Source organism: Actinia tenebrosa, unplaced genomic scaffold (assembly GCF_029948245.1).
Source record: "Actinia tenebrosa isolate PJP-AT-01 unplaced genomic scaffold, QUT_ActTen_1.0 PGA_scaffold10__47_contigs__length_13832649, whole genome shotgun sequence".
NCBI classification, from domain to species: domain Eukaryota; kingdom Metazoa; phylum Cnidaria; class Anthozoa; order Actiniaria; family Actiniidae; genus Actinia; species Actinia tenebrosa.
In genome coordinates this window covers 760445-776481 of record NW_028292570.1, presented here as the reverse complement: position 1 = coordinate 776481, position 16037 = coordinate 760445, and the positions used below count along the sequence as shown (strand labels likewise).

The 16037-nt window shown below is 36.2% G+C and overlaps 3 long non-coding RNA genes across 3 annotated transcripts; 1 reads left to right on the top strand and 2 right to left on the bottom strand.

The window, feature by feature from the left end:
- Nucleotides 1-415: 415 nt before the first annotated feature.
- Nucleotides 416-9830, bottom strand: LOC116299427 (uncharacterized). The gene is made up of 2 exons (XR_004197468.2): nucleotides 9694-9830; nucleotides 416-1242 (listed from the first exon to the last, which is right to left on the bottom strand). It is a non-coding gene; the product is annotated as an uncharacterized LOC116299427 (long non-coding RNA).
- On the top strand, nucleotides 8695-11489 carry LOC148912671 (uncharacterized). The gene is made up of 2 exons (XR_016119199.1): nucleotides 8695-9010; nucleotides 11356-11489. It is a non-coding gene; the product is annotated as an uncharacterized LOC148912671 (long non-coding RNA).
- On the bottom strand, nucleotides 11264-12410 carry LOC116299437 (uncharacterized). Its single transcript, XR_004197469.1, has 2 exons — nucleotides 12281-12410; nucleotides 11264-11458 (listed from the first exon to the last, which is right to left on the bottom strand). It is a non-coding gene; the product is annotated as an uncharacterized LOC116299437 (long non-coding RNA).
- Nucleotides 12411-16037: the final 3627 nt, after the last annotated feature.

Below are 16037 nucleotides of genomic sequence, written 5' to 3'. Positions count from 1 at the left end.
TGCAACTTTTTTCCATCATTATTTGTTTGCAAATAAAGTTATTATAAATGAATAAATAACTGACTGACTGATTGACTGACTGACTGACTGACTGACTGACTGAATAAATAAACATCTAGCACGTGCTTTAAGAAAAAGCAGGAGTTATCGTGAATTAGAATTTGTGTTTGTGTCCAGATTTATAAACACTTCCTTTACTCAATCACAGCATGATGTACACAGTATGATGTATCACTGATACTTAGTATATGATTATTATATCTTAACTTTATATCAAATGACTGCAGCATACTGCAAATTCTGATTCAGTAAAGAGGTTTATAAATCTCGACATTGAAATGTTAGTATTTTTCTTGTATTTCAATACAACACATACTTTATAGACAATATTAGACAATATAACAAGCATCTATCATTCTAGCCCTGTTATTGATCAGATGATCAAGACTTTATTCATTTTTATTGTAATACTGGTAAACAATTTCCTATTTAACAGAGTAGTTCAAACAAACTGGGTATTACATCACATTTATTGTATTCCAATTACCAACATTACCCTTATTTGAGTTTTTGTAGTCTAAGTTTGTGAAGCATAAAAAATCATTCCATTTCCCATTTTTGTACTAAGTACTGGAATTTCTAAACGTATAAGACATTGGGATACCACAAGAACTGTTTCATTTTATACTACTTTATTTCCCAGATTGACTTGTGACCTGTACTGACATCGTCTGTTCTATCTACTCAAAACGAGGTCTATTTACTACCAGTCAAAGCTAATCCCCCACTCCGCAATCTCAGGATATGTGAGGCTTTCGTGGGGATTAATACTACCTTTTTAACAATTCTTTGCGTCCTGCGTATTAATGGAATTCACATATCCTGTCATCCCTGCTCAAGCAATGTCTAGCACTACATCAGGATTCGTTTCGTAAATTCAAATATGGAGGCCATTTTTAACCAAAGATTGCAGCATTTTACAATTTTTAAAAGTAACTACATATTAAAGCTCATGGTAGTGGTAATTTTGGCATGAGTGAAAGACATGGTAGCCCCTAACCGTAACGTTTGAAGAGGTTACCATGACAACCAGGCTCCTGCACCCCTAGCACCCATGACACCTAAAAGAGGTAGATGTCCCATGTTCTACACTTCATCCTCTGAACTTATAGGTGATTGGCGAGGCGAAAGCTCTACAAGCACTTGGCCAAACAACACGACAGGGCTGCCACACTGTAAACCCTGCCAAGAGAGAATTTTAAATTTACGTTTACAGCAAACTTGAAACGTCAGTTGACCAGTGAAAAATCAGTTTCAAATAGCTGAGAAAGAATCGCAAAAAAGTCCAAGTAGTAGAAAAACAAAAGAATATTTGTCTTTGGTAAGAAAGTTTGCAAGAGGTTAACTTAAATACAGGAAAACGATGAAAACGTGGTCACGTTTGCCGTTTGCAGGGAGAAAAAAAGTCAATCTAAAACTCTCTAAATACCACTGAACCACTCTGCTCCCCCCTCCCCCTTGGACTACGTTTTAACTTTCCCTAAATTACATCCTGGCTTAAGAAAATTATTTTGCCAAGCCAAATTTAGTTGTTCCAGTGGGTGGATCTTTATTATTTGCCATTTATTGCAAATTTCTTCCTCATATACTGTGGCATTTGTCAGTTTTAGTTCGCTGTAGAAGTAGAGTGCAAACAATATAACTGTGAAACTTTCGTAACACTAAATAGCGCAGTTTCATGTAAATTCCATTGTTTTCTATTGTTTAACTAGCACTATTTTGTACTATTTAGTAATTAGTGTTTCACGGATTAATTGTTTGCACTCTACTGTTGTTGTTGCATTACTAAATTTCCACACATATCCCGGGATGCAGGTGGGGGACAAAGGGGGAATTGAAGAAGGTCGACAAGAGTCAGGGCCTACTGTAACCCGTCCATTATATAAGCTAGTTCAATAAAGTCATTCTTTTCTAATGCGTATTTCACTAGCATTTAGAGGTTATATACTGCTTTTCCTTTGCATATTATACAGGCAACCCAGTGCATGCCTATAAGGCATCTTGTTAAAATAAAAATGTACCGCTTTTGTATATCTTTTAACCAGTGGAGTGGAATGACACTCGATTAGTAATACCAAGGGCGCCTGGGCAAATATTGGTGTTTTTTTTAGCCGTTAGAAACTGTTTGAACTGTTACTTATCCGTTCTGTTATGTCCTGGCTTGATTTGTTCAGTTTTCCCCTTCTATATACGCCAAAAATACTGCTCTGACCAACGGTTCAACCGTTGGTCACGGCAGTATTTTTGGCGTATATAGACGGGAAGACTGAACAAATCAAGCCAGCACATAACAGAACAGATAAGTAACAGTTCAACAGTTTCTAACGGTTAAAAAACACCAATATTTCCCCAAGCGCCCTTGGTAACCGGAGAAAATAGCGTTGCGTTGCTGACGTCACTAAGGTATTTACTTAAGAGCGTATGTCTGTAAGCGTCGAGAATCTTAAATCAGTTTCAAAAAATCGAATTTCTTTTTATTGTACCAAAACAACACTTTGGGTAAGTTGTTTTAGGAAATAATATCAAAATGTCCCAGCGCGCTTTTATTTTTGAGAAAATTGCAAAAGTTTGAAAAATCGATTAAAATGGGTAATTTTCCTAATTAATATGCAAAAATCGATGGCCATCTTTAAAGAGCTCTCAATAGATCAAAAAGAATCCAAATGAATTCATATTTCCCAGGTAGTTAAATCAACTCTATATCTTTAAGAATGGTTCAAGAATTTGTAATAAATTGCTTTTTAAATACGAGAAATCGGCCTTCTAAAACATGTTGTGTTTTTATGATCGAGCGGCAGTCAAATTATAGGTGAAATTCAGCCTCCAATATCGCTGCTGGTACCTAATGAATCGAAAGAACACTTGCACAGCACGAAAGTACACATATTCTAGTTTATTTGTGCCAAGTTTTAGCTCCGACTATTAAAATGCCACCGCGTGAAGGAATTTCAACTTGTAGCGTTCAAACACGCTATACGGCTAATCAATTACACGGGTTGTTTATCAATATAACACTAAATCGACTCAATATTTCTCTTTTTTTAAATTTTTGTATTAAGATGGTTTGCCAAGAGTATAAATAGCATAACTAGAGAGTAAATACTCTTCAATCAAGTGGTCCTCTGTGTTAATTCCACGATAATCGAGCGCAGCTTGAGCTTAAAACCATGTCACACAATCTGGGGTCAGGACAAATGCACCCCGTCGTCGGTGGCTTTAGCTAGATTTCTTCTCCAATGCAAAAGATTTATCTCCTACTCTGAGATACCAAATGCTCTATGAATTTTTTAGCCGGTTTTTAAACTATTGAACCGGTTTTTGATGAATTATTACCATGACTGTCTTGAGACATGCATGTAAACATTTAACGTCCTAGCAAGCTGTCAATGGCACTCCAGTAAACACATGAATTCTACCAAATCCCCGGGGGGGATTCAGCTTCATTACCGCGTAGTATTTAACGACAAATTCATGTATATTTCAATTTCATTAACTAAAGAGACTGACAGCCGTATTTTCTTTTAGGCTAATGGCTAGATTCGAAACTAGGTGAGGCTACTTTGCTACCAACCCATGCGTGTTACTTTGACATCTGTTAAATTATGTATGTCAACAAAATGCGACAAAAAGGGCACAAAGGTAGTTTGATTCGCTTTCGGACCGATTTGACGAACGGTTGCTGAGGAGGCTAGCCATAGGTGAGGTGATAAAACATCTAGTGAAAAGTTAAAAGGGCATAAATTCAGTAATATACGGAATCTATGGTGGCACTTTAACTGGAAAAGAAAGAAAGATGGCACTCCAGTGTTCTAGACTAGTGATCATAGCGCTAGCATTCATTCTTCTTTCTCAGCTGTGTATCGTGTATATTCTCTTGAATATAGCGAATTTCAGGAGTATTAGTGTCAAGAAAAGTTCTTCCTTGATACCTGTATCTCAGTGTAATTGCAATGACAAAATTCATGTGATTCAGGGCTTACAACAGAAGCTGAAGCGTCTTCAAGAACGACTGGATATGGAAATATTAAGTAAAGAATCGATAAACACGACAAACAAAGACATTGAAACCACAAACGAAAAGTATGCCAAACGAGGAACAGTGTCCCTTCCACGACCTGAGAAACACGACTTGGCCAATAACATCGAGCTGTTTGCTAGATTTGTGACTATCATACTATACAAAGGAAACAACAACGTACCCTCTTCATGCGTTGAAGTCAGGCAGCAAGCTCTTCTTCGTTCGTTTCCAAGTATTGAAATACTATTCTCACTCAATAGTTCTACTGTTGGATCGACATTCAATTCGCTCATTCAAAAGGTTCGTACGAAGTATTTCTTGTTTTTAGATTGCCAGCATGGATTGTTTCCTCATACATCCGACCACAGCTCTGGTTGGTTGTTACGTGCACTGGAAAGCATTCCCGAGCTAGACTTTGTGAGTGGGTCTATTTTGACTGGTGACCATCTTGAAATTCCCATGTTACCGTTTGATATTGTGTAACTGGACCTTATCTCAGAGATATGAATATCAACGGTCCATCGGTGAACTTATGATCTGTGAGAACATCGGTGCTTCATTTATGGGAAGAACGGCTAGTATTAAGCGTTTATTCGTTGATAAAGCACATGCTTTTGATGACAAGATGACAGCGTTAGCAACTACCGATTTCTTCATTCAAGTTAAGAAAGGAGGTGCGCTGAGTGGTGTACGTCCAGAGGCAATCCACAAAGTCTGCCAAGACAGCAAGTGTAACTCTAATATGACTATCAACGCGCGTGACTATTTCCTAAAACACCTTCCTTTTGCCCATAAACATAAAGTGTTTCGTTTTAAAAATTCCGATTCTTGGTGAAGACATTTGTGATGAGCCCACAGCCCACAAAGTGATGCTGGACGGCGGACATTGGGCACATCAAGGAACATTTGCTTACCCCTTCATGGTAAATAATTTACAGTCTTGTTTATTTATAGTAGCGGACTTTTTAGAGTCCGAAGGAATCCCGTACAGCATTGATGGTGGGGTTGCTGTTGGTGCAGTCAAAATGCGAGGTGTACTGCCCTGGGATTCAGGAGACATCGATATGTTTGTGCTTTATAAAAACAGAAATGCCTTTTACGAAGTACTTGCCAAATTTGCTAAGAAGAAAAACTTCACTTCTTTTAATACTCACAAGGAAGCCATTGAATTTTTTTGTTATCCTCCAAATATTGCATGGAAAGTTGGTGGTATCGTGACTATTTATGTTCACAGTGAGAAGATGGGGAGTGTTATGAAGATCAAAACTAATGGCAGATGGATCCCGTACATGCAAGTATTTCGTTATCTCAGACAGTATTACAGTGTCAGCTATCTACAGAATAAAGGACTTTCTGGCGAACTAATGTACTGCAAGAAAGAGGGCCACGATGCCTGCTTGCCTGATTTCAGAAAACTTGAAAAATATGGGAAAACCGGTACCTTCAAGGAATTTTTCTGTGAAACTTAGTCGTAGGTTTATTGAAAACTGACAGAGGACAACGCGACCGCGCGATGCTCCTTACGTCAGTAATATTGAACCGTCCAGAGTTAATATGGTTAATCAAATTCACCTTAAGTTCCAATATGGAGCATCGCGCGGTCGCGTTGTTGTTGGTAATAGTACAAACAGAGTCAAGTACGGAACGACCGTTAAAGAAGTAACGCTCATAGGCCATTCAAACCGTTTGACCTTTGGAATGAAAACGTCTAGATTAGGGAGCGGTCATTAATTATTGGGGGGGGGGGGGGGGGGGGGGGGGGGGGGGGGAGGGCCGGTAAATTATTTGAAACTAGGGATCAAAAATTTTGGCTCCACATAGAATTTGAGCCTAAAACGTTTGGCCCCCTCTGACAAGACAGCCCAAAAAATTACAGACCTCCCCCTCCTGTAAATAGCTTTAATTTTTGTATATAAATCTGGAATGTTGCAAACTATAAGCATACATAGCAGTTAGATTGATATGTGGTGTTGCTTGCGAGGCACTTATTCTTTATAAAATACATCGGTTTGAAAATGTTATTATGGAAAAGTATAGTAAAAATAATTAATAGTTTTAGTTAGTTCTTATGCCAAAAAAATTTTAGTCAGCAGCACTTGGTCTCTCCCTCCAAGTTCTGCAAACTCTTTCTGATCTTGTGGTGTTCAACAGACTAGCAATTTGTTCTTCTTCTTGATGCAATTCATCTTCAGTGTCTGAAGAGGATAATGATGAAAGATCATCGTCATCGCTTCCAATCTCTTCAACCACTATATCATCATCCTCATCTTGGTCATCATCATCACTGTCGTCAGTCTCGTAAAATCTATTGTTTAGTAGGCTGTTGAGTTGGCAAAAGTGACCAAGCAATATCCATTGTCACAGCATCCACTTTTTCGTGTTTTTTTTTTTTGCTCCCCTGGAGATTTTAATCGCTTGTTTTCTATATACACGTCTAGTACTGACACCTTTAATTTTTTCAGACCTCCATCCCTGTATAAACCTTCCAATTAAAGTCGTTGAAGCATTTCTTCTTTTCTTCCTTCCTTGTAAGTTCTCTGGTCTCTGCCCTCTTTTTTTCCCCTTTGCTCCAGATGATGAAGATGTTCTAAGTATTGTGCTACTAGCCGTTTTTCAACCACGTACTTCTCAAACCACATGACTCACACTCTATCAAACAGAACTTAGAACATATAAAAAGTATCAAAGAGTCACTAACTACCCTTGAGAACGCCCTCAAAGAACATTTATGAAGTACCATTCACTCGTCGGGTAGAATTCTGACAGGACAAAAAACTGCACACGGCTTTGATGAACGGATCATTACATCCTCAAAAACTTTGCAAGAAGAAATGAGTTTGTTACAAAACCGACTTATCAAGCTTTTGGATGATTGCACATCGGCATTTCGTTTCAACTTCTTCGCAATAAAGAGAAAATCGCGAGCACAAAAACAGAACAATCGAAAAACAAAAAAAAAAGGATCCAATTATCATGAAACTTGGTAAAAGAGAGAGAAAATGGGCAGTAGCCCTTATATCTAAATCATCACCTCACCTGGATGAAAGAGCAAAACAACATTTACGCATGCTGTTGAATCAAGATATAAATGTTGAAAAAACTATGTAGATAATGATGATGAAGAGCAAGGGTTAGATTATAATAATTATGATGATAATAATGATGATAGTGATGACGATGATGATGATGTTGATGACGACGACGACGATGATGGTGATGATGTCAGCATTGATGATGAGAGCAATTTATAATGATAATAATAATAAATAGAGGATATTACATGGGCGCGCGGAGATACGCAATTTATCTTCAAGTGTTGAAAAGATCTCTCACAAGTGAGCTCAGCGAACGAGTGAGAGATTTTCAACACGAGAAGATAAATTGCGTATCTCCAAGCACCCATGTAATATTCTGTTTATTATATAATTATCAATGAAGTATGTTTTGGCCTTTTCAGGCAATTCTTTTCGTGTATTTTTGAATAGCCATCGCAATGGTGTTATTTTCACGTGTGAAGATATCAATTTTTCGAAATAGAGAAAAATAGATATTTCATAGTTAATCATATAATAAAGACAATTTACGTGTCAATATTTATACCGATTTATAAAAATAGTTATGATTTAGGTTATGGTAATTATGATAATGTTGTACGTAATGATGATGATGTTGATTACAATAATCCTGGTAATCAAGGCGAAGAATGTGGATTTAGATGTTCATTTTAATAGATGGTCATGATAGTGTTGATGTTGATAATGGTAGAAGCAATGAAAGTACAACAATCGCAGCTCAATCATAGATATTTTTACATTTTTGCGAGTTTATAGTGTGTAGAACAAAACATACATACGAAGAAAAAATGGTTTGGACGTGTTATTACTCATTAATCTGCACGTAGGGAGAATTTACTTAGACTTTGCTTTTTTTCGATCTTTTCGCGCGTTTGTTATTTTATAAAACAAATCAAAAACAGTTTTCTGTGTTTGATACTCCGATCAAAACACTTGGGATGTTGGGAGAACACTCCAGAAGCTGGAAACCACTCCGCTACGTGTCGTGGTTTCCTACGCTCCTCTCGTGTTCTCTCAACATCCCGCGTGTTTTGATCAGAGTATTACTATCTAAGTCTAAACAAAAAAGAACGTGACTTAATATTGTTTCAGCAATGTTACATACAAACAAATGACAAAAGTTGATCAAACGCTTTCTACTGTAATCAAAAACCTTACTAATATATATATTTAGGCACTGCCTAAAAGCGGAGCTCCCGATACGGAAGTCACAGGGAGAACAATTTGAATGAAACTAAAAGGTAAAAATAAGATAGGGGAAAAAATCTTCAATTATGTTTTAGTCGAAATGAAGATAATTTCTCCCATGATAAAAACCATGCAGTGAAATCGAATCAAAATGCACTACACTGTTTCTTGCTTTTTGTTTTGGGGGGGGGGGGGAGGAGGGGGGATTTCGTACACAACACAGCACCACCCCCAGGGGCTAGTTTTGTTCTTTGAAGATTGTTCGACAAAGTTTTCCAAGGCCGACAGTTTTCGGGCTTTGAATCTCTTTTACTTAAAAAAAGACGAAAGATAACTACAGATAATCCAATTTATCATATGACCCGTACGGCCCTGCTCGCGCGCTCTAATAAAACCATTGGAAAAAGTCACGTGATGGGGGCCGGACGGGTTGACGTAAGCGGGCCGGAAAAACCCGTCCGGCCCTGCTCGAATCCGCGCGCTTTCTTTTTCTTAATTATTTTTATTTTCGTGAGAGTCAAATGATAAAATGCTTATTGACTGAGTTAGGTCGGGCCGTACATAACAATATCAAGTTTTGAAAATGACCTCGGATGTCTTTCATTGAAATCGAAAATCTTGAGATTTAGGACAAATCAAGGCAAAAAAACAGACTTGAAAACTGGTTAAGGTGAGCAAAAAAATAAGGTTTACTTAAAAACAAAGCTTACATTCATTTAAACTTGACAAGAACAACTGAGACAAAATAGAAAATGATGCAAAAGGCAATGCAAAATATAAAATGACTAATTTCTTTGTCAGTAAATTGGCGTTTGTAAATGTTTTTGAATATTTTCTTGCTTTTGAAAGTGAAAGTCTAGGTCTTTATACAATAACATCTCAAACCAAAACAAATTTAAGCTCATTTTTATAACCATACTTGATCGAACAGCTTAATAAACAGTTGAATATTTGGTAAAAATTTATATTTCATTCAATACTTAAATAAATTATCTATAGAAAGATGTAAAATTCTTGAATGAAAGTCTGCATTGTTTTGCCGATGGGACCCCGCGATAGGAGGCGAACAAAGCTGCATACTTTTTTTTAAATTTTTTTTTAATGAACGAAAAACATACGTTAGTTGGTTAAAAACAACCGAATTGCTAAAGATTTACAAAGCTAAATAAAGAACGAATATTTGTTGTCGTAATATGCTCTCCGTGTTATATTTCCTCCAGCATTAAAATTAATTAAGCTCATCTATAGAAATGTAAAAGGTTTTGAGAGAAAGGTTTTGATTTGTCCATTCGTCGAGAAAAATGCTTGTCAAAAAAATATATATATATCAGTTGTTTGCTAAAAAACACACACCTGAATTCTTGAAGAACACTTCTGGATCCACCTTTGACTACATAAAAGTATTTTTTAAATTGTTTTTGGTCTATCTTGTCCTAAAGCGATTTTTTTTTCTGTGCATTTGAGAGCCGCATTTGTGAGTAGTTTTGCTTTGACATCAAGCGGGATTCATGTGTTGTGTACACGGATGGACGGACGGACGGACGGACGGACGGACGGACGGACGGACGGACGGACGGAAGTGACGTAAGTCAAGCCAACTCGATGAAAAATCAACTCGATGGTTTACCATTTTTTCTTAGTATGGTGCTCCGCTATAACAAATTTCCCACATAGTCTAACAGCTGTTACCAATATATTGATGGGTTGCTAGCATTCCCAAGAGAGTTAAAAGACAACAAGGCTATATTGCTCTTAGAGCAATGATGTTTCGGCCCGCAAAGCCTAGTTTCAGGGGTTTGCGGTTTTCATTTTTTGTGTCAAGTGGCTTTGTTTAATTTTGCTTAAAGACTTAAAATTATTGTTTAAAAATTTTTCCCAGTAGAATGGACAATAAATGTGACAAAATAGATTTGGTGTTTTTGAATATCCATTATGATACAGTATATGTAATTGACACATTTTTTGCAGTTGAAACGTACTTTATTTTGTATAGAATCTTTTAACTCAAAGTGAAACATATTTAACTACTTACAAGGAAATGTTATTTAACATTGGTGTATGTTCATATTGTCCTAAGTAAACTCTGAGCCAGAGTGGGTCTTATGTAGAAAACGAGGAAACCTGAAAGAGGCAGTCAACATTGCTAGCAGCCAGATTTACCATTCATGATTAATCCGCTGATTGTGTTATATTGCAGTCACAGCTGGAAACAGTTGATCAGTGCATATCAATAATAAACTATGTGGCGACAAGGAATGTTGATTGTCAAGCTAAACTGCAACAACTGTATTGTGCTTCCTAAGCACAGTTTTTTTTTAAAGTTTGAGGCCTGTTTTGAAAATGTGAAGTTTTGAGTCTAGTATTATGTATATTCTTCAAACGACACAACTTTTGAAAAAGTTGCTTATGTAATGAACAATAAACAGATTTGGAGAGAAATATTTTGTGTTTAAAGTGTCTTGGCTTTAGTAATCACATCTTGGTTTTTCTTATACCTGATCTCCCATGGCAACCGTTTTAGGAATAGTGTTGTTATTTGATCTTTTTCTAGCTTTGTGAAGTCTATTTCTGGAAAAAGCTGTTGAAAAGTATCAGTAAACAATGTATAGACTAAAAAAGTGTTGTTGAAGAAATAGAAAACGCGCGCGCGTGCTGTGTGCTGTCATAAAGCACGCGGGGGTTGGCAGAACACAAGAGAAGTGTTAGGAGAAGCACGAAGCGTAGCGGAGTGCTTCTGGACACTTCTCGAGTGTTCTGCCAATCCCCAAGTGCTTTATGACTGCACACAGAACAGCAAGCAAGTTTTTTATTTCTTTTATAAAATACAAATTACAATAATAGATAGGAATGACGCAACGGAAAGTGCGCGCGCGTGCAATGTGCTCTCATAAAGCACGCGCTCCAAACCAATCAGAACGCGACATTCATAACAGCTATTTTATAACTTTCATTAAAACTATAGTAACAACAATGATCTTCTGCATATAAGTTTACATGTTTTATCTCTACATGCAGGGTATTTCTTGATATGCTGTACTGCTACTAGAGATGCTGTTTGTGACATATCTTCTTCCTCATCACCAGAAGAGAGTATTTGTAAGTCTTGTTCCTGAGAAGGCTAAAGTAAATAAATACAGAAAAAGGTCAAAGACAGCTGTGTTTCCTTAAGATTTTTTAACAACGGTGAATATTCACATACGAAAGCACACATCATAGATAATGTTTTACGTATCTTTAAGAGTTTGAGGTTACTTAATTTCAACTTTACAGGTGTACACAATTTGATGTGATGTATAGAAAAAAAGTTTAGATTTGAAAATTAGATCACGTTACACAAATTAATGCCAATGGGAGACCTTACTTTGAACGAAAGAAGCCAACATTTTTAACAGTTCCGAGCGCAATCCAATCACGACAGTCAGTCGAAAGACAGACAGATACGAAATTTATCTTCGAGTGTTGAAAAGATCTCTCACAAGTGAGCGCAGCGAACGAGTGAGAGATTTTCAACACTCGAAGATAAATTTCGTATCTCCAAGCGCCCATGTAATATTCTGTTTATTATATAATTATCAATGAAAGTATGTTTTGGCTTTTTCAGGCAATTCTTCCCGTGTATTTTTGAATAGCCATCGCAATGGTATTATTTTCACACGTGAAAATAACATGTTATTTTCACGTGTGAAGATATCAATTTTTCGAAATAGAGAAAAATAGATATTTCATTGGTAATTATATAATAAATAAAATTATTGAATGGACGAACATTTGTTGTCGTAATATGCTATCCGTGTTATATTTCCTCCAGCATTAAAATAAATTAAGCTTATCCATAGAAATATAAAAGGTTTTGAGACAAAGTCTTTGATTTGTCGATTCGTCGAGGAAAATGCTTGTCAGAAACAAAATATATACGATTGTTTGCCAAAAAACAACAAACCTGAATTCTTGAAGAACATTTCTTGTTCCATCTTTAACTAAATGAAAATGTTTTTTAAATTGTTTTTGGTCTATAACTTGTCCTAAAGCGTTTTTTTTTCTCTGCATTTGAGAGCCGCATTTGTGAGTAGTTTTGCTTTGACATCAAGCGGGATTCCTGTGTCGTGAACACGGACGGACGGACGGACGGATGGAAGTGACGTCATCCAAGCCATGGAAAATCAACTCGATGGTTTACCATTTTTTCTTAAGTATGGTGCTCCGCTATTAGTGAATTGTTGACTAAGTTTTTTGTCATTCAATCACTCAAGCGAGACGTGGTCGAGTTCCTGAGTTTTTACTAGTAATTTAGAAGTTTGAAGGATCTCTCGTTCGTGAAACCACAAGTTTTATCTGCATCTGTAATTTTTTTATATTCACTTGAAGAAATAGCAGGTACTTGAGTAAGGAAATGTCCAAATCTTTTACTCTGCATTGTTGGTCGCAAATGAAATATCTATCTCGCATTGTTCGTTGGAGTGCAAACACGCACGCTACTATACGCTTCGACGAGGATGTCAAACAATAGATTGTTATTTAAATAAAACAATAATTGTACTATTGAGCTTATGACTTTAGCGAATCGCGGATAAAATAAAACAAAAGGTATACAGGATGTCCTAAAAATACTTGTTGATGACTATAAGGTGAAAAGATTACTGTTAAGTATTGTAAACAAATCTTGAATAAATTACCTTAAGATAACTTCATTCGTTATTTATGATCTGAAATCAATCAACATTTGTTTGTGAGATTCGTTCGAGGAACAAAAATTGAAAAATCCACAAATATTTACGCTTCGCTGCACTCCCCGAAACTACGGGGCTTTCTCCTCGTAATAGAATTTTTTAGTGAAGCTAAGAGATCCGCCTCCTTGTACCGTAGGCTAATGTCATCCACGTGATAAGAAAGCCGAATGTGATTCGAAACGACAGAAAATAATAACAGCTGATTGACAGCTTCACAGAATATTATGGGTTAACCAAACTGATCTTAGTAGCGGCCATTGTGGTGGTACCGTTAACAATGGATGCTAATAAGAAACCTTTTGTTAAATGGTACCAGCATGGCCGCGATGACGTAACGTGCAAACGAAGAATACCTGATATTTCATTGGTTTTTATATTATCTTTTAATTTTTATTTCTTTTATTTATTCATTCATTCATTCATTTATTCATCAATTCATCCATTCATTCATTCATTCATTCATTATTCATTTATCTATCTATCTATCTATCTATCTATCTATCTATCTATCTGTCTATCTGTCTATCTGTCTATCTGTCTATCTGTCTATCTGTCTATCTGTCTATCTGTCTATCTGTCTATCTGTCTATCTGTCTATCTGTCTATCTGTCTATCTGTCTATCTGTCTATCTGTTTATCTGTCTATCTCTCTATCTGTCTATCTGTCTATCTGTCTATCTGTCTATCTGTCTATCTGTCTATCTGTCTATCTGTCTATCTGTCTATCTGTCTATCTGTCTATCTATCTATCTATTTATTTATTTATTTATTTATTTATTTTTTCTAGTCTTCTGTGAAAAATGGGGTAGACCATTTTTTTCCCAGTAAAAAAGGACTTATTTTTGACAGCTTTCCATCATGATTACGTTGTTCGAGCGTTTTAAAAGTAAAAAGGGTGAACTTCCACATATTCTGACAGCTAAATGAAGTCAGGACCCCCATTTTTTATTTGCATGTTTTATTTCTAGTGTGATGTTCTGTCATCGTCCAAATCCTTTTAAAATCTGGCGATGGGATCTTTTGTCCATGAACGTCCTTAATTAACTTGTAAAATCTCTGAAATATTTTATAGTTCAGTTATAAAATAATTGGGATACTACGCGCGCTAGGATTGGTCGAAAACCATGTTTGATGAGAGTATCAAAACACGCTATCGTCATTTTTAATCTATCGCGCGCGCTCATTGGTCAGTTTGAATAAGACGGCTTTTTTTCGATCTTTTCGCGCGTTTTTTATTTTATAAAACAAATCAAAAACAGTTTTCTGTGTTTGATACTCTGATCAGAGTATCAAACACGGAAAACAGTTTTTGATCTGTTAAATCTTTGATTGATGGTTGTCATCTTGAAATTCTAGTCCTGACTTTAGCATGGAAACGAGGCTAAAAATCAAAAAAAAAATTTCTAACCCCTAAATAATTTTTTCTTCACCGAACTGACATATATTATTAATCATATCAAAATGAAGTCTTTTTCTTCATTTTCGTTGCTATGGCAACCCTTGTCTGTAAAATTTCTTGAAAAATACTACATTAAAAACTCGGTGAAAAGAATTGTAAAATGGGGAAAATTTAAAGACTTTTAACTTTGCCTTATCCGGCCCTTATGTACTCATATGTAATTGAATAATTCAAATACGCTTTTTAAGGTTGACTACAATGTAGATAAATGAAGAAAAATTCCAAAGTCACGAGTAAATTACTATTTTGAGCATCTTTTCCTTTTACTGTTTGGAAACGAAGCTTTCTGGACTAAGTTGAAAGGCGTCTTTATAAAGAACAACCATGCTACTTTTCAGAAAAATATAAATTTACATGATTTTATATGATTAAATGTTCCCCATTTTAGAAAAACTATTGCTTTTTCTAACCATTTCTTGGAGCCGCCATTTTGGTTTGCATACCGAGCTGGGAATGGGCCCGAAATAGTCAAATTCCCCATCCAGGGGAGAGAGGGGATATAAAACCCCATTGGTTTTGAAGCTTTTAAAATCTTCGTCTTACCTCCCCAAGCGAAAAAATGGCACAATTTCAAAATGGCGGACGAAAACCTTCGATTCCCTCTATGTTTGATTTCAAATTGCTCATAAAATACAGATAATATTGATGATTCTACGAGCATGGTTCAATCATTTGATACCTCTTCTATTATAAAATGAGCAAAGATATTCCTTTTTGGAAGTTTTAGACAGGTAATTTTGATTTGAAAAAGGTTATGCACACCACAATGTTTGAGTGATCGTTTACTAACAAATAAAAGTTCTGCTCTATTAAAATGTTAAATATTCTTCAATATCTTCATGTTTATTTGAGTTTTAGGCGGGAAAACCTTGCAACGCGCGTCAATTTGCAAACAGAGCCTCAAATTTCTCTTCAATTCTATCGGTTTAGTCGAGGCAAAGGGATCTCCTACGAGACAGTCTGTTGAAGTCATACCCTTATTACAAGTAATTACTTGTGTTTAAACAGCTTCCGTAGAAGCTATATCAATTCTTTTCAAACTTATTTTTGTTTGAGGGGGATTAATTTAGTTGAAGACCTAAGTTTAGTTTGCATACAGCTTCTTTAGAAGCTATATGGTTTATGCAATTTACTTTTCTTCAAGGATAATTAATTCACTTGAACAATATTTAAGTTCAATATGTCTGTAAAAGTAGAATGTGCCTGGGCTAGAGTGTGCATTCGAGAAACCAAGAGCCTGTGTTCTATAAAAAAGGCCTTTAATGAGGGAAAGGCAAAGTTTGGGGCAAGGGTTTTGCATGAAAGGTATCAACTTTACAGTGAACATTTCAGTGGCCATGCAAAATTTAACCTAACGCAGTACGAATTTAACCGTGTTGCGAGGAAAATAGATGAGCAAATTGCTAACTGGAGAAACAAAAAAGACAAGGAGCTGTATTTGTCTCAATGTTCGATGACCCAACACTGGTCTATCAGGGAAAAGATGATTGACCAGCGAGGGCGCGCACGAC